Source organism: Heptranchias perlo, chromosome 14 (genome assembly GCF_035084215.1).
Source record: "Heptranchias perlo isolate sHepPer1 chromosome 14, sHepPer1.hap1, whole genome shotgun sequence".
Lineage (NCBI taxonomy): Eukaryota > Metazoa > Chordata > Chondrichthyes > Hexanchiformes > Hexanchidae > Heptranchias > Heptranchias perlo.
Genome location: NC_090338.1, coordinates 49,040,039 through 49,059,637, shown reverse-complemented (window position 1 = coordinate 49,059,637; position 19,599 = coordinate 49,040,039). Strand labels below are relative to the sequence as shown.

At 43.2% G+C, this 19,599-nt stretch overlaps 1 pseudogene; it reads left to right on the top strand.

Annotated features, from left to right (window-relative positions):
• The first annotated feature begins 262 nt into the window (after positions 1–262).
• Positions 263–5,158, top strand: LOC137332214 (5,6-dihydroxyindole-2-carboxylic acid oxidase-like; annotated as a pseudogene).
• The last annotated feature ends 14,441 nt before the right edge of the window (positions 5,159–19,599 follow it).

Below are 19,599 nucleotides of genomic sequence, written 5' to 3'. Positions count from 1 at the left end.
GCTGCTCCCCCCACCCCCCCGCCCACTACCTGGTGGAAACCAGGGTTGGGGGGGGAGTTAAAATGAGCATAGTGACTTACCTAGTCTGATCCTGCTGCCTACCCTCCATGTCCCAATGTTAACCTGCTCTTTTGAGCAGGCGTGCGAGACACCCACAAGAAGGCAGCAGGACCTGATCTGCAATTTTAGTCAGGGGCCTAAGCTGGGGAGCAGTGACGGCTTCCCCACCATGCCAAAACTCCCAGGAGGTTGATTAAGGGCCATGAGAGGACCAGGAAGGTAAGTCTCTTAATTTTTTCTTACATGTTCTTGTGGGCCAGGAGGCCACAAGAACACCTAGAGACGGGCTCTCTCCAATCGCATCCAGGCCCCCACTCCCACTCCCCTCCTCCCCCCCCCGCCGTCCCCTCCCACCACCACTTATTTGACTGCTGGAGACTGAATCTGTATGATTCCTGTCTTCCAAATTTCTGTTCCCGTCCACAGGCTAGGTAGTGGATCTGGACAGGTCTGGACGGGAGTCAGAGAAAATTTATGGAAATGAAGTCCGGCTGTTAAGATCAGCCTGGCCTCCACGTCCTCGGACACCTGAGTGCGTCGCCAACTTTGGGGCTCATGGGCACCATACCCCTGCCCCTCCAACCCCCCTTTAAAAGCAAGTCCCTAGTTTCAAAGGGCTGAACCATAAGCAAAGATTGGCGAGGTGTAGGCTTTTCATTATGGAAAAAAGGTGTCCTGATAGGTGATCTTATAGAGGTATATATGATAGGTATGGAATAGGAACTGTAAATCCAGAATATTATTTAAATTAAATTGTCAGAGTAGGACAAGGGGACATAGATTCAAGCCAGTTAATACTAAATATAGGACTAGTATCAGGAAAAAGTAATCAGCATTCAGAATAGACCCAAAGAGTGTAGTGAAGGCAAAAACCTTGAGATCATTTAAGAAAGAATTGGATGCTGAACTGGGGAGACTGGAGGGTCTCTCTGAATGGATGGACTATGATGAATCAAATGGCCTTCCTCATTCGTAATTACCTTGTGATCTGCAGTCAGACTGAGCCTCATAGTCACTTGGGTAAAATGCAAATGTGGCATAATGTTTTTATTTGCTGGGTTCAGTTTGACCTCCAATATTAGCTACTTTATGTAATTGATATTTAGGTCACAGAAATTAAATTCCAAAAGACCTTTCTAACCACCTTTAATGATAGGTTTATGTAATGTCATTTTGCAGCATTCAGATTAATGTTTTCCGTTACATTTTAACCCATCTTCTTCACTCCACCCAAACTCCACTTCCATACATCATACTAGATAGCAGGAAGGCTCCTTAGCCAATGACAGTAACACCCTTCCATGCTTGTCATGCAGGAAATACACTGTGTCGGATTAATTGCATTAAAGATATATTTGCAGGAATTCATCACTCACTTGAAACACTGCAAAGAAACATCTTTTTATCTGCTTTTTTTTTAAAGAAACAAAGACTTGAATTTATATAGTGCCTTTCACAACCTCAGGATGTACCAAAGCGCCTTACAGCCAATGAAGTACTTTTTTGCAGTGCAGTCACTGTTGTAGTGCCAGGCAATGACCATCTCCAACAAGAGAGAGTCTAACCACCTCCCCTTGACATTCAACGGCATTACCATTGCCGAATCCCCCACCATCAACATCCTGGGGGTCACCATTGACCAGAAACTTAACTGGACAAGCCACATAAATACTGTGGCTACAAGAGCAGGTCAGAGGCTGGGTATTCTGTGGCGAGTGACTCACCTCCTGACTCCCCAAAGCCTTTCCACCATCTACAAGGCACAAGTTGGAGTGTGATGGAATACTCTCCACTTGCCTGGATGAGTGCAGCTCCAACAACACTCCAGAAGCTCGACGCCATCCAGGACAAAGCAGCCTGCTTGATTGGCACCCCATCCACCACCCTAAACAGTCACTCCCTTCACCACCGATGCACTGTGGCTGCAGTGTGTACTATCCACAGGATGCACTGCAGCAACTCGCCAAGGCTTCTTCGACAGCACCTCCCAAACCCGCGACCTCTACCACCTAGAAGGACAAGGGCAGCAGGCACATGGGGACAACACCACCTGCACATTCCCTTCCAAGTCACACACCATCCTGACTTGGAAATATTTTGACGTTCCTTCATTGTCACTGGGTCAAAATCCTGGAACTCCCTACCTAACAGCACTGTGGGAGAACCTTCACCACACGGACTGCAGCGGTTCAAGAAGGCGGCTCACCACCACCTTCTCAAGGGCAATTAGGGATGGGCAATAAATGCTGGCCTCGCCAGCGACGCCCACATCCCATGAATGAATAAAAGAAAATGTAGGAAATGCAGTAACCAATTTATGCACAGCAAGCCCACAAACAGCAAAGTTATAATGTGATATTTTAGTGGTGTTGGTTGAGGGATAAATGTTGGCCAAAACACCCAGGAGAATTTCCCTGCTCCTCTTCGAAATAATGCCAAGGGATCTTTTACATCCACCTGAGAGGGCAGACGAGGCCTCGGTTTTAACGTCTCATCTGAAAGACAGCACCTCTGACAGTGCAGCACTCCTTCAGTACTGTAGTATCAGACTTGATTTTGCACTCAAGTCCCTGGAGTGAGGACTTGAACCCACAACTTTCTGACTCAGAGGCGAGAATGCTACCCACTGAACCACAGCTGACACCAGCTTTAAGAATTGAATCTTGTGTTGATTGTTGTGTTTGGTCCACACCCCTTATAGTAGCAAATATATTAGCACACCCCTTAAGGTAGCAAACGTTACCCCGCTATTCAAGAAGGGAGGGAGAGAGAAAGCATGGGCTGCGGGCCAGTTGGCCTGAAATCGGTCTTCGTGAAGATGCTGGAACCCATTATTAAGGAAGTGGTGGCAGGGCACTTGGAAAGTCATAATATGATTAGGCAGAGTCAACATGGTTTTATGAAAGGGAAATCATGTTTGACAAATTTATTAGAGTTTTTTGAGGATGTAAGGGGGAACCAGTGGATGTGGTGTATTTGGGTTTTCAAAAGGCATTCAATAAGGTGCCACATAAAAGGTTGTTACACAATGTAAGGGATCATGGGTTTGGGTATCATGGGTAGAGGATTGGTTAAAGGACAGAAAACAGAGAGTAGGGATAAACGGGTCATTCTCAGGTTGGTAGGCTGTAACTAGTGGGGTGCCGCAAGGATCAGTGCTTGGGCCTCAGCTATTTGCAATCTATATTAATGACTTGGATGAAGTGACCGAGTGTAATGTATCCAAGTTTGCTGACGATACAAATCTAAGTGGGAAAGTAAGCCGTGAGGAGGACACAAAGAGTCTGCAAAGGGATATAGACAGGTTAAGTGAGTGGGCAAGAAAGTGGCAGATGGAGTATAATGTGGGGTAATGTGAGGTTATTCACTTTGGTAGGAAGAATAGAAAAACAGAATATTTTTTAAATGGTGAGAAACTATTAAATGTTGGTGTTCAGAGAGACTTGGGCGTCCTTGCACAAGAAACACAAAAGGTTAGTATGCAGATACAGCAAGCAATTAGGAAGGCAAATGGCATGTTGGCCTTTATTGCAAGGGGGTTGGAGTACGAGTAAGGAAGTCTTACTACTGTTGTATAGTGCATTGATGAGACCTCACCTGGAGTACTGCGTACAGTTTGGTCTCCTTATACTTGCCTTAAAGGTAGAGCAATGAAAGTTCACTAGATTAATTCCTGGGATGAGAGGGTTGTCCTATGAAGAGAGGTTGAGTAGAATGGGCCTATATTCTCTGGAGTTTAGAAAAATGAGAGGTGATCTCATTGAAACATATAAGATTGTGAGGGGATTTGACAGAGTAGATGCTGAGAGATTGTTTCCCCTGGTTGGAGAGTCTAGAACTAGGGGGCATAATCGCAGGATACGGGGTCGGCCATTCAAGACTGAGATGAGGAATTTCTTCATGCAGAGGGTTGTGAATCTTTGGAATTCCCGACCCCAGAGGGCTGTGAATGTTGAGTCATTGAATATATTCAAGGCTGCAATGGATAGATTTTTGGACTCTAGGGCAATCAAGGGATATGGGGATCGGGCGGGAAAGTAGTATTAAGGTCGAAGATCGGCCATGATCTGATTGAATGGTGGAGCAGGCTCGAGGGGACATATGGCCTACTCCTGCTTCTATTTCCTATGTTCTTATACCCTTACAAATTAATAAAATGCAAAAAAGGAGTCTTGAAATGTGATCTTATAGAGGTATATTTGCACTCCCATACTGGAATTTTGCCACTGGAGGAAACATCTGTGACATCTGCAGGGATGACCTCATGGGAGCCAGAAGCAATTTTGACCCTACTCTCCTGAGCCCTAACTCTGTCTTTTCCCAGTGGCACAATCTATGTGAAAGTTTGGAAGACTATGATACCCTAGGAACTATATGCAATGGCACTGAGGGTGGCCCGATTCGGCGGAATCCAGGTGGGAATGTTGATAGACCGATGGTGCAGCGTCTACCTGATGCCCAGGATGTAGCACAATGTTTAGACATATCCTCTTACGACACACCACCTTTCTACTCCAATTCAACCGATAGTTTCCGAAACACGGTGGAAGGTTATAGTGATCCTTCAGGAAGGTATGATCAGGCAGTTCGCAGTTTGCATAATCTGGCACATTTATTTCTTAATGGAACTGGTGGGCAAACCCACTTGTCCCCAAATGACCCTATCTTTGTGTTGTTGCGTACATTTACTGATGCAATATTTGATGAGTGGTTGAAGAGGAGTAATGCAGATTTATCTATCTTTCCATTTGAAAATGCTCCCATAGGACATAACCGAGGGTACAATATGGTTCCCTTTTGGCCTCCTGTAACCAATGTAGAAATGTTTTTGACAGCACCTGAAAACCTTGGCTACACCTATGAAGTTCAATGGCCAAATCGTACACTCTCATTGTTGGAAATGATAACGGTGGGGATTGTGGCAGCTCTCATGTTGGTTGCTATTGTTTTCACGGTCTCCATGTTAGCTTTATGCAGAAGAAGAAGAAACTTGGCTGCAAGTGAACTGAACCAACCTCTCTTAGAAACTCCGTGTCCGCACTACTCATAATATGATGCATCGACAGTAATCCGAAAAGCCTCACAGTCTGCTATCTGACTCCTTCTTTGATTTTTTTTTCATGCTTTTATACCATACCGATGATGTGCAGCAAGAAAACAGGGTGACTGTTTAGATAAAAGATCTAATGAGAAGTAAGCTCTAATCTCATGACCTGCTGCAGCCTTTAATGAAATAAGCCATCTATCATTAGCCTGCACTGAAAATGATTACTTCTGACTCATTAATGGTAGCTGTCATGGCTTTTAGTAGGGTTTAAAATTGAAACGAATTGGAGTTAATTTGAGAACTTGGTTAAATAAGCCTCAAACTTAATGCTAAAGGGATATGGGGAAAAAGCGGGAACAGAGTACTGAGTTAGACGATCAGCCATGATCATTTTGAATGGCGGAGCAGGCCCAAAGGGCTGAATGGCCTACTCTTGCTCCTATTTTCTATGTTTCTATGTTTCTATATATGATAAGTACGGAAATAGAAACGGTAAATCCAGGATATTACTTTAAATTAAATTGTCAGTGGAGGACAAGGGGGCACAGATTCAAGCTAGTTAAAAGTAACTGTAGGACTAATGTCAGGAAAGAGTGATCAGTGATCAGAATAGACCCAGATAGAGTAGTGAAGGCAAAAGTAAGTTGGAATAATTTAGAAAGATAGAGATGAATCTGAAGGCCAGGCTGGCAAGTATGAAAATTCAAGCAAAAATAATCAATTTGTAATATTTGTCATTATATGTTGATTCTTCTAATTTTAGAAAATGAATCAAGGAGGTACCAGTCTATTGGAGGCTCAGGAAGATATTGATTGACTGATTCATGTCACCTATGACTGTCTAAAGTAAAAAATCCTTTAGGAAACTATTAGTAAATTATATAAGCAGTAAATTAGATCTTGAATGGATTTCGTTGGATAATTTTGAATAAATATTTAATAAGAGAGTCTGACTGGATGTTATTTCTATCATTACCCAAACAGATTATCCTTAGCATTTGCACTTTCTCAATTAACCCTCTCCAAAGGCTGAGTGCACTGGATACAGCAAAGGCTATGGGCCCCAACAACATCCCAGCTGTAGTGCTGAAGACTTGTGCTCCAGAACTAGCTGCCCCTCTAGCCAAGCTGTTCCAGTACAGCTACAACACTGGCATCTACCCAACAATGTGGAAAATTGCCAAGGTATGTCCTGTCCACAAAAAGCAGGACAAATCCAATCCGGCCAATTACCGCCCCATCAGTCTACTCTCAATCATCAGCAAAGTGATGGAAGGTGTCGTCAACAGTGCTATCGAGCGGCACTTACTCACCAATAACCTGCTCACCGATGCTCAGTTTGGGTTCCGCCAGGACCACTCGGCTCCAGAACTTATTACAGTCTTGGTCCAAACATGGACAAAAGAGCTGAATTCCAGAGGTGAGATGAGAGTGACTGCCCTTGACATCAAGGCAGCATTTGACCGAGTGTGGCACCAAGCAGCCCTAGTAAAATTGAAGTCAATGGGAATCAGGGGGAAAACTCTTCAATGGCTGGAGTCATACCTAGCACAAAGGAAGATGGTAGTGGTTGTTGGAGGCCAATCATCTCAGCCCCAGGACATTGCTGCAGGAGTTCCTCAGGGCAGTGTCCTAGGCCCAACCATCTTCAGCTGCTTCATCAATGACCTTCCCTCCATCATAAGGTCAGAAATGGGGATGTTCGCTGATGATTGCACAGTGTTCAGTTCCATTCATAACCCCTCATATAATGAAGCAGTCCGAGCCTGCATGCAGCAAGACCTGGACAACATCCAGGCTTGGGGTCATAAGAGGCAAGTAACATTCGTGCCAGATAAGTGCCAGGCAAAATTCCATCTCCAACAAGAGAGAATCTAACCACCTCCCCTTGACATTCAACGGCATTAACATCGCCGAATCCCCCACCATCAACATCCTGGGGGTCACCATTGACCAGAAACTTAAGTGGACCAGCCATATAAATACTGTGGCTACAAGAGCAGGTCAGAGGCTGGGTATTCTGTGGCGAGTGACTCACCTCCTGACTCCCCAAAGCCTTTCCACCATCTACAAGGCACAAGTCAGGAGTGTGATGGAATACTCTCCACTTGCTTGGATGAGTGCAGCTCCAACAACACTCAAGAAGCTCGACACCATCCAAGATAAAGCAGCCCGCTTGATTGGCACCCCATCCACCACCGTAAATATTCACCCCCTTCACCACTGGCGCACAGCGGCTGCAGTGTGTACCATCCACAGGATGCACTGCAGCAACTCGCCAAGGCTTCTTCGACAGCACCTCCCAAACCCACGACCTCTACCACCTAGAAGGACAAGAGCAGCAGGCACATGGGAACAACACCACCTGCACGTTCCCCTCCAAGTCACACACCATCCCGACTTGGAAATATATCGCCGTTCCTTCATTGTCACTGGGTCAAAATCCTGGAACTCCCTTCCTAACAGCACTGCGGGAGAACTGTCACCACACGAACTGCAGCGGTTCAAGAAGGCGGCTCACCACCACCTTCTCAAGGGCAATTAGGGATGGGCAATAAATGCCGGCCTCGCCAGCGACGCCCACATCCCATGAACGAATAAAAAAAAAAATTGGTTCTTGATTCTGTCAGAATTTGATCCTGGCAGAAGTTGTGAGGCCTGACCATTTTTTTGTGTAATGTGGGACTCCTGTTAACTTTTGGAGTAGAATGTCACTTACTAAAAAGTAACAGATTCCTGATTGAACAACAAGTTTAATTTGGTAGCAAGGCAGCAAGCAGATGCAAATGGTTTGTATGGGTGCTTTACTTGGACCAAAACAACAGGAGTTTGACAAGCTAAATCACATTTCATATTATTTTCTTTTAATGTCATATTTTATCATGTACCAATAGAAATAGAGATTTAGGGCGCTAAATTGGGCCGTGTCGCACCCGTTGTTTCGGCGCATTGTGGCCTCCCGAAGAGCCTTGGCTGCTTACGTATGTTTCCAGCGTGACGTGCACCAGACGCCGTCTTGGTATATGATTTAGCACAGGCGTATATACCGAATGCCGGAAGCATGTAAAGTTAGGAGACAATGGATACAATCGGTGTGCAACGCTGATTTAAAGTGATAGACACCATTTTGGGACTTAACGCTCCATTCAACGCACAGTCTTAAACCCGACCATTTGAACGTGTCTTAGAGTGCCTGGAGGAACCCCCGCCCCCCCCCGACCCCGGCGCTATTTAAAGGGACCATGCAGGATTTACAGGTTAGTGGCTAGATTATTGCTTCTGGCTGCAGAGACATTTGTAGCTGTGTTTGGAGGTTTCCTTGACTTGAATACTAGGACTAGGGGACATTTCCTAACATTTAGAGCCAGGACATGCAGGAGTGTAGTTCGGAAATGTTTCTACATGCAAAGGGTGGGAGAAGTTTGGAACGCTGTTCTGCAAATGGCAATTGATGCTAGCTCAATTGTGAATTCTAAATCTGAGATTGATAGATTTCTGTGAACCAAGGGTGTTAAGGGGTATGGGGCTAAGGCGAGTATATGGAGTTAGGTCACAGGTCCACCATGATGTCATTGAATGGCAGAACAGGCTCGAGGGGTTAAATGCCACTGTCACTTGTTGCCACCTGATATGCGTCACCTTCTCCTGCAAGAAAGCGGGACGTGTGTGTGGGTGATATGCCTGTCATGGTTGAATAGCTGCCAGTGTGGCCTGTGAGTTGTGGGTGGGCAGCTTACAACAGTGGTAATGTGAAAGGGTGAGAGGAAGCATCTGATTGTCAGAGTTGAGTACTGATGGAAAGAGTTTGCTGGTATGTGGGTGATGGGGGCTGTAGTGCGTGGTGCAGTTGGTGGGAGATGCCACTTGGGAGTGGACCTCACTCACCTTGACCACTCGTGTCAAAGCATTGAACTTCTTTCTGCACTACATCCATGTTCATGATGCTGTGCGCCTGGCATTGATTTCGTCCTCTACTGCCTCCCACTGCCTTTTGGGTATATGTCTGGAGGGCCTCTTGACCCCCCCCCCCCCCCCCCCGCCCCGCCTGCTGATATAGGATGTCACTCCTTCTGTCCACCTCTTGCACTAAGGCCTCTAGTTCATCAGCAGAGAACCTTGGTTCACGCACACTCGCAGGCCTGGTACAAACTCAGATTGGCAGATTGGTGCGGTCTGGCATGCAGATTGGAGGATGTGGGATTTAGTAGCGAGCGACCTTTATTCAATGTTTTAACATAACTCATCAGTTTTTAAAATTGGGATGGGAGCTGCATTTGTGTTTTATGTATACGATGTCTGATCTCCCTCCATTCGAACTCCGTGCAGACAGCAGACTGTAATTTTCAGTAAATAACAGGTACCAGCTACCTTTAAGAGATTGGAGCTCCCCCTGCTGGTGGAAAGTGTGAATTGCATGGAATCCTCGTTCAACACTAATTTCCAACACACGTTGCAGGTATGTCCTCGGGCCTGACAAAAATCTCGTCCTGCCTGCACGAGGGCATTGGGCGCGAGACAATAGTGGATCGCGCTACCCCTGCCCAAAAACAGACCCTATCCTATTTTTCCCCCCCTTAATGCCCTCATCTATTATGAACAACTGAATACCATCTGTCCATTATGAACTCGTTAGTAAATTCACACAGTTTAATTGGTTTGTTTAATTGAATTAATGTACTTGTTTGAGTCAAACAACTATTTATTGCATCTCAAATGTCTTTTGGGCTGTTTATTATGCCCAGATTGAGTAGAATGATAAACCAAGCAGTAGGCCAATCATGCCTGACATTTTATGAGGATCTGCTCCCAGTGCAGAACCTTGTTGGTCGGGATCATCAATTGCAGGATCGTTTTTCACAATTAAAACTTTTCTACATTTTTTGAGACTGCACCTCCATTCAGCATGAGCCTCCTTACACCTGTGAATTATATGCAAATTGGTCCCATGCCAGACATCATGGATTATCTGGATTAGCTCTGTCTCCCTCTTTAAAAATGGGTACGATATTGGCCACTCTCCAGGCCCCTGGCACACATCCATACTCAATCGAGCCCTGAAATATAATTTCTAGGACCTCTGCAATTTCCTCCCTCAGGATGCTAGGATGTATTCTGTCAAGTCCTGCTGCCTTTCTTCCTTTATCTTAACTTAACTTTATCTTATCTAAAATTTTTATCCATCATAATATCGCTCATCTTGTTCTCAACCACTTGAGGATTCATCTCCTCTCCGATATCCTTCTCTTTAGTAAAGACTGATGCATCATTTACAAATTGATAATCCTCCTGTCAAAGGCATCCCACCTTGCTTTTAATAATTCTCTTTTTACTGATGTACTTGTAATATACTTTACTGTTCCTTTTGATGTTTTTTGAATTTTTTTCCTCATATTACTTTTTAGCTTTTCTTATCCTGCTCTTTGCCTCTTTTCTTATATTCTTCTTTTTTTTTCATTATTATTATAGTCCTTATAGGCCCTCTTCTTCAATTTTAATTGGTTTCGAACCTTTTTATTCATGGCATCCTAAAACTACTAGTGGTTTCATTTTTTAATAAAATATACTGATTCTGTACCTTTGCAATCTCTTTCTAAAAATACCCCACTGTTGCTCTACAGTCCTATGTGCCAAATTCTTCTTCCACCTCACCTCAGCTAGCTCGCTTCTCATCTTCCATAGATTTACCCCAATAAAATCTGGTGTTCTAGTTTCTTGTAGTTACTTATGCCCTTTCTATGGATCTTAAACCATATCAAATTGTGGGCACTACTTTCAAGGTGGTCACCAACATTTAGCTCATTTATCTGAACTATTTTATTACTCGTAACCAGATCTAACAACACCTCCACCCTTGTGATTCCTAAAATGTGTACAGGACTCCTTCCTCAAACCGTATATTGCTGTACACATTTTCGGAATTACATTCCCTTTGCTCCATAACTCCCTCTCTGTCCCAATTGATAAGTGGATAAATCAAATCTCCCAGAATAATAATTTTGTTACACCTACCCATCTCTCTAATCTGACTACAGATTTCCTCTTCCATTCCCTTACCACAATTTGGAGACCTGTAATACAATCCTAATAATGTAACAAGTCCTTCCTTATCTTTGAGTTCCAAATCATATTGACTACTATTGAAACTGAAGTCCAGTAATAAAATACACATCCATAGTACGTGGTCCGTCTTTGGTATTTGCCTTAAGTGGTTGGACTGTAACGCAACTAATGTACCTATTGGCCAAAAAACAAACAAGAACTGCATATATGTTTTAATTATCTGTTCTCTAAAGGTGACTCGAAATAAGGGACCAAAACCGAATTTCCTACTAATGCTAATAGTTTTCCTCTGCTTTTCCCAGGAAGTAAGAAACTGGAAATTCAGAACTCCCTAAATGGAGTGTCTTAATTTGTTGAAAGGAATAAAACAACATGCAGTGTTTTCTCCAAACGTGTTAAAATAGCTCAAAAGCATGGCAAAGGAGTATCATTGATTAGGATCTTGACACTGCTTCTCAACTGCTTTTCACTGCTTTTCAACGGCACTTTAAGTGAGAAGTACAAACACTGCAATTTGTGGACAAATTTTCATAAACTACTTGCGTGGCATAATAACACACACAATGAATTACTGGAACATTTCAAATCAGTGAATTAATTAGCAGTTTTGGCTCAGCATATTGTTTACTTCAAGTGTAACCTTTATACAATCTTTCTCATCAACTGAAGTATTCAGCAAAGTCTATTAAAAAAGATAAAATTCTTGATTAGATTTATAATCATGATGAAATAATTTGAAATGTAAAGTGTGGTATGGTGACACCAGTGAGAAAGAGGACACAAATCTAAATCTGGTGAAGTGGCCAGGGGTTAGACCATAACATTTAAGAAACGAGGGCACAGTCTTTGGTAATGCATAGTTTGTTATTACATCACAACAGATGAGGTTTCTGGACTCGTTCAGGGGCAAAAGGCTGTTGTAATTCAGATTCTAATGATTAAGTAGGATATAAAACAACCCAGTGTGAGATTATTTGGGCAGCCATTGAAGACTTTGAAGTACAGAATTATGAAGAGGTTCTGAATACCATTAGGCCTTCTGTTGTGCTGTGAAAATAAAAATGTTCTTGGTACTGCATTCAACTTTTTTAATCAACTATTCTCAAATTATACAACCTGTATCACTTGTGATTAAGGATTCATTCTTCTTTCTAAATGCAGCTGATTTTATCATGGAATTAAACAACGTAACTATTCACAAAACCAAATAAAAAGTTCAAATTCAATTCTACGAGACCTCACAACTGCTAAAATTAAATCAACAATAAGTAGTTTGCTATTATAAGTTCTATGCAAAATCTCTGCCTGCTAATCTCTAGTCATTACACCACTGCTGCAAATATGCAGAGCATTTATGATGTGTTTGTCTTTTGATGAAGCAACTCAACAGCTTTGCTTAACGTTAATCTTTATGCCCTTAGCACACTTCAGCTCCCAGATCATCAGCACAAAAGGACATTTTCTGGATGGTCAAACTCCTTTATTTTACGTTATGACTCAACTGAGTTCCCTGGATCATTCATCACTGAGCTAATGGCAAAAAAAGAATGAGGTAGGGAGCACAAAAGAGACAAGAGCATGAACGGAAGAGATATGTATCTATTGGCCTTATTCCGCAAAGGAGATTACACATTCTTCAATTAATTTCTGTAAAACATGTTATTTTTAGAGCACAGAAGCGCACATATATCTTTCTACACTTGTATTTTACATCAACCTTTTCCTTCATTGAAATATATTTGATTAGTGGAGAATGGAACGTTTCATTCACCCCATCATTAACAATTTTGCCCCTGGGTCTGGGTATGACACAGGACGAATGATTATAACCGCTTTAGATATTAGGTTGTGTGAAAACAGCAGAGCTACTTACTGCTTCAATGATGAGCTTTGTATAGGGCAAATTCCCCAATCAGCCCCACAGCCCCTGATTTTCTGTCCTTTAATTTAAATGGATCAGGGGCTGCAGACCCAGGATTTTCTAGTCAACACTCACTGTGGGCACTGTTCCCTGTGAGGAGCACCTGATTAGGGAATCAGCCCTTATATCTTTTTTATATAAAATCTTAGATCAGTCATTATACTTTGGATTTAAAATAGACTTCAGCCAGGGATATCCCATGGGAAATTAATTAGGGTAGAAATTTAACCTCGCTGTGCCCATTTTACTTTATAATCATATTTCTTATGAATAAATTTAGTCTGTGGTTTTAACCTGATAATAAGGCTTTTTCTCTGCCAATCAGAGAGATCAAGCGCACATTGTTGGGCAACCTGTACAACTTTCAGTATGAAATTCTCTGGCACACTTCTTTCCCTCAGGGCACATATCGGATTGTAGGTTTTAGGTCATAGGCAACGTGGGACTGTTTATGGAAACTGCAATTCACTGTGAACATGAATTTAAAAAGTGGGGAGATGTCCCGAATTCTAACAGGTTGCTTGAATAATCATAACTCATGGACCGCTGGCAGATTCATGGAAAGTCCAGTCTTCTTGAGCTCATCAATCTTGTTTGTTTCCAGCTCATTCACTGTGATGCTGTAGTAGTCAAGTTGTCAAGTATTCACAAATCGTTGGTGTGAAGTTTTCAGTTCTGAACCATAGGATTTCCTTGCTCTAAAAACATAAACATGGTCAAATTTGACAGTTAAATAAGTCAAATGGGCCACAGTGGGACGGGCAAATGGGATAGATGTATTCTTTGATCTTTTCCCTTATTCTTGTTTCCTTCTCTTTCCTTTTTGTTTCTTTCTTTTCCTTTACAGCTATGAAAGTAAGGCTATTTCAGCATCCATAGCAGTACTGAAAGTTCTGTAAAAAGAAATTGCATGGCTCTGTGGTTTATTTTGAGAAAACTCTCACGACTCTACAGATGATAGCCCTGTCTTCATAACCGACTCTCGCTTTCCAGCGAGACAAAGCAACAGAAGTGCCTAAAATTATCAATCAGCTCGTACACATGCGAGAAAACGATCCTGAGGCAGGTAGGAATAAGGTAGTGATCTTACACCGACACCTTCCGCTGAATGTTAATAGTGCAAAATACTGGTATAGGACTGCTAGTTGAATCTATTACTGTATTCTCATTTGATATTTCAATTGATCATTCATAAAGCAAAGTGATTACATTCTGTCAGTGTGTTATTATAGCTAGGTATATGAATTGCAAACCAAATTCAATTTACTCAAGCCCCTTTTTTGATGAAAAATACAGTTGTTAATCATGATGCATAATCATTGCACTGTACTAAATGTCATTGCTGTGTGTTTTCTATACCTTAAGCTTTAATGAAAACTAATTTGCATAACTTCCCATGATTCAATCACAATTTAGACAACTAATTCATGACTAATGACAAATGGAAGCATAAAGATGCCTCAGTTAGTAATGAGTACTGGCCAAAAAACTTTTTCAAGTCACCAAAGCTTTGCTCAGGAAAAGCATGGAGGAATGTTAGCTTCCCAATGTTACTAAAAACAGCAACAAACAGAAAAAAGCATATTAAATCTTTGCTGTACTATGCAATGTATTGGATACTATCACCAGTTCCCACATACCCATGAATACACTGAGGATATTTTAATGCTTCCACCTCAACAGGAAGGTGTGCCATTCTATTAGCATACAAGTTGTATGTGATGCCAGGAATAGCATTCAAAATGTATGCTAATCTCTCCAGCAGCACAACCGAGTATGAGATTTATGGGAACTCCATTGACTGATTGCTGGGTGATTCATTAGCTTATGGATATTACTGTATTTGCCTCTTTTATCTTTATTTAACGCCTGTGTTATTTATATCTAATTATTTCCAGTCTCCTTCTGGCAAGTGAATCCAGTTCCATTTTTCTAACCCACCCAGAAGAATGTTATTCTGGGATACACAATACCATTAGATTAATCAGAGGACATACAGTGCCACTTTGAAAGAAAGATTAATGTCCTACATTGCATGTTTGATATCAATAGTGATACTGAGCTGACATTAAATAATGCTTCTTATTTCTGATGAATTGTCACTTTGGTGTCAATAGCGAGACTACCTGACAAGGTACGGAGGCAACTTTTTAAATATAAAACATACAGATTAAACAGCACACAGGTAAGTAGTGGTTCCACTTTCAAATTTCAAATTTCCCTGGCATATAAACTCCCCTACCCATATTCACGGCCACCCTCTCAACCTTGCCACCTCACATGGCCTCTCTACTCCCATCACACCAATTACTGATAAGGCCATCTCTGATCACTTCCTTGTAATCCTCTCCACCCACATCCCTTCCCTCTCCGATCCCCACATCCTTCTGTGTCCACTCCTGGAAAAAAATCTCCCCCAGGTCACTTACAATGACACTTTCAAATTCCCAACTGTCTAGCTTTTGGTCCTCCATTCACCACAACTTTTCTGCAGCTACCGATCTGCTCAATCACACCCTCAGCTCCACCTTTGATGCCCTTGTCTCCATTAAACCATTACTCTCATTCACCCTGGCCGTTCCCCCTGGTATGGCCCTCATCTTCGCTCCCTTAAGTCAAAGGGACGCAGACTTGAACATTTATGGCGGACAGCAAGTGTGGGCGTTCGTGATGAACCTCATGAAAGGGCCTTATTACAGAAGCCAGTCAAGAATAGCCAAGACGTGGCAGTATAGTGGTGACGATAATAATATTTAATGTGCGTTTAACAAAAAGCAAATATAAATAAAAAACATGACCAACCGTCAAACACCTTTCTGCATCTACTTTGTGCTTACAAAACCTTCGCCTTTTGCTTCCGACTACTTCTACATGGTGCATTCCCTGTGGCTGCAGCAGAGGTAGTGGCAGGTTGCGCATGTTCATGCCCTGACCGATTAGACGCTTTGGGACTACGCCCTCTGGGTTTTGGTGCCCATGACTGCTCCACCTGCACCTGTGCAGGGCAGACTCAGCCACCTGGAGAGGAGGCAGCATTGTGGGTACTGGTTGAGAGGGGGGCAACAGGTGAGACGTGGGGCTACTTTGAGTGGCGTCCCCACTTCCATGTCCCCTCTCGCCATCATCCCTCCCCTGGGCCAGGCTCACACCACTCCTACCAGTCTGCTGGACGACAGTTTGGAGGACATGTGTGAAGCCTTGTAAGCCCAGTGCTAGAGTATCTGCCGGCCTGTTTAAGGCTGCAGAATGTTGTTCACCCTGAGTCCAAACGGCCGTTGTCAGGGCCTGAATGGACTCATTTGTGAGCCATGCTTGAAGTTCTGTGGAGGCTAGCCTTCCCTCCATCGCAGACATTCCTTCACTTACCCGTGACACTATCTCAGAGATGCCCTCACGACCCTGTGCCACCATTCCACTTGTGCAGGAGTTGGACTCCTCCATCCTCTGCGCAATTGTGGAGTGTGCGTGTGGCACCTGTTCCAGCACCTCGCAAATGTGCTGCTGCCTCTCGATCATTCTCCTTTTCATGGATGGCCCCCAGGGTTCAGCATCTTTGTCCAGCTGAGCAGAGCCTGGAGAAGAGTGCTCCCACCGACGCGGACTCTCCCCAGCTGTCCCTGCCACCTGTGTCTGCTCATGCTCACGTGTGTGGTAACTCACCACGTGTGACCCCAACTAAATGCGGACGGGGACCCACCGAGGTGTGAGTATCTGTGCTGGTAGATGGCTCGCTCAGATGTGACGGTGCCCACTCAGAGGCTGGCAGGTCCTCTTAGGAATCGCCGTCACAGCGGTCGCTGAAGGCCCTGTAAGAGAACAGAAGGCAATATTAAGCATGATGACAGATGTTGAGGTGCTGAAGATGGCAAGGCATGTTAAATCAATTGATATTGTGTGTGCTGAATGTTAAAGTTCTGTCACCAGATGTTTGTCGGGTGCCAGTCTTGGTGTCCCCGACAGAGAAGCACTCGAGAGTGCAGCTCAGTTCCAGAGCCTCCTGCTCCGCGTCTGTGAGCACGACTATCTGTTGCAGCCCCCCTCCGGTCCTCGCCCTCTCCCGTGCATTCTGGGCCATCTTCTACTATAAGGGGAGAAAGTAGAGATGCGTAGGTGAGTGATGGTGACGTGGCCAACCGCTGAATGCATTGGTCTGGGTGCGGCTGACCGTGAAAGAGATGCATCAGAGGGTGAGTGTGAGACAGAGCCACGACATTGTATGAAGATTGGGTTGAGTGGTAGTGGTGGGATGAGTACTGGGGAGGTGCAGGTAAGTTGTGGATGAGCTTTAAGTGGATGTGAGGAGTGATGTGATAGAGTAGTGTTGACAGTGCTGAATGAGTTGGGGGGTGGGGGTGGTGATGTGGAAGATGGAATGTAGGAGAATGAGTAAGTGTACTCACTTTGGCTGACCTAGTTAGGTCACTGAAGCACTTCCTGCACTGGATCCAGGTGCGGGAGATGTTGCTGCTGCTGGTGACCCCCTCTGCCACCTCAAGCCAGGCCTTCATGGTGGCAGAGGCAGGCCACTTCAACCCATCCGCCGGGTAGAAGACATCCCTCCTCCTCCTCACCCCATCCAGTAGCACCTGGAGTGAGGCATCACTGAGTCTAGGAGCAGCCTTTCCCCTGGGCTGCTCCATTGTGCTATTTGCACCAGGAGCAGCCATTGGAGGACTGCCCCTTTAAATCGAGCTCCTCCAGCTGACAGCCTGTGAAGCGGGAGAACAGTCTGCCCGCTGTGCAGGTTTCGGACGCCAAACCCGGAAGCCACGCTAAGTGGTTCCAATTGACCTGCAATCGCGTGGGGAATAGACAGATCACCCCCTCCCCCGCTGCCATCCCGCCTCCCCGCTAAGTGGCCCAAATGTTTAGATTTCTGGTTTTTGAATACTTTTTTGCTTGTTGCACTTTGCATTTCTGGTGATCCATGACAGAGTCGGATGCCAAATGTGGCCAACTTAGTTTGTCTGCCAGAACAAATAAATACAACCACATGTCAACACGTGTATTGACATCAACTGTACTCAAATTTCATTATGGTGAGTGGGCGTAACTGTCTCATGCTCATGAGGTGCAATGTAATGGAAAATTGTGGTGAGTTTCATTCCTGTGTTGCTTTTGAAGGGTCAACTGTTATTCATGGAAACTTTTAGGCCATGGGTTAGTTTTTCAAGTGTCTAAGAGGATTGTGAGAAAAGCACTATTGCCATTGTGAGCAGGAGATAATCTAAAACCATTTTTAATATACTTATTAGAAAAAGTAAGGCAATTTTACCATATATCAACGTAGCAAATAGTTCAGAATATCTGAGCAAAAATTTAGTTGTAAAAATAAATATTTTCTTTGCACATAAGAAAATAGTGATATATAATGACAGACACAGCTTCTCACAAAGTATATTTGTTGTGTCCAGCATTTTGTTATTTGGTTGCTCCAAGAGGTTCATGTAATAAAAAATACACACTGCAAATATGAGAAACAGCGTGTTAGAATTTGCAGTATGCCAGAGATTTGATGGCAGCAGCAGTGTGCCAGAAGTACATGTCGGAGTATTCTAGGATGACAGTGCTTGGGTTATGAAAACAGCTCTAGATTTCATTCTAAATACCAATAGTCCATTAGTGGGATCCATAACCAGCAGTGCTTGGCAGCAATCTGGAGTTTTCTTTTAAGTTTTTGTTGCCAAATATTGAAATGCAATAACAGCTGCCAAAAAGTATTTTGCAACAGCACCTTACCACAACAAAACATTCTCAGTGCGTATCTGGACACAGTTTAATCAGATGCAGCTGAGACCTCTTCTGTAAAGTTGTAATTATCCCTCAGCTGAAAGGACAAACACTTATGAGAAGCTGCTTAGTGATACAGATTTATATATATTATATATATATATATATGCAGTCATTTCAATTTTAGTTTTTTTATATATATATATATACTCTAAAATAGAAATGACTACATTTTTATTCTGTCTTATTATGTATCAATTTATTTATTGGGTATAATTATTCATTTCAGTAGTGATACAATTGCACATATTAGAAGATTAAAGTTGTTTCTCTAATGCAGAATCAGTCGAAGGCCGCCATTCATATAATTATACAGAATATGACCCTGTAGATTTATTTGTCATTATCTGTCATGTATATCTGTGCTAACATTTGAAATTCTGCGTGAAAATCCAGCATATGATCTGCTGTTTTATTATACAATGCAGAAACCTACCTACCTTCGTATAAACCTTCATATAAAGGTTTTAATATGTTTCAAAAGACTACTGAAAAAAATAACGAAAGAGACAGCAGGAAGCATCATGTAGAAGGTGCATTATTGTTGAATTAATGTTTCAGGGAAAATTGATCACATTAAATTAAGTGAAATGAGATAAAAATGTACGCTAATAATATATTCAATGAAATAAAGGGTGAAGTTGTACTTAGCACCCACCCCCATCCCTCTAAGATTAGGGGGCGGACATATGAGGAGAGGTTGAGTAGATTGGGACTCTAC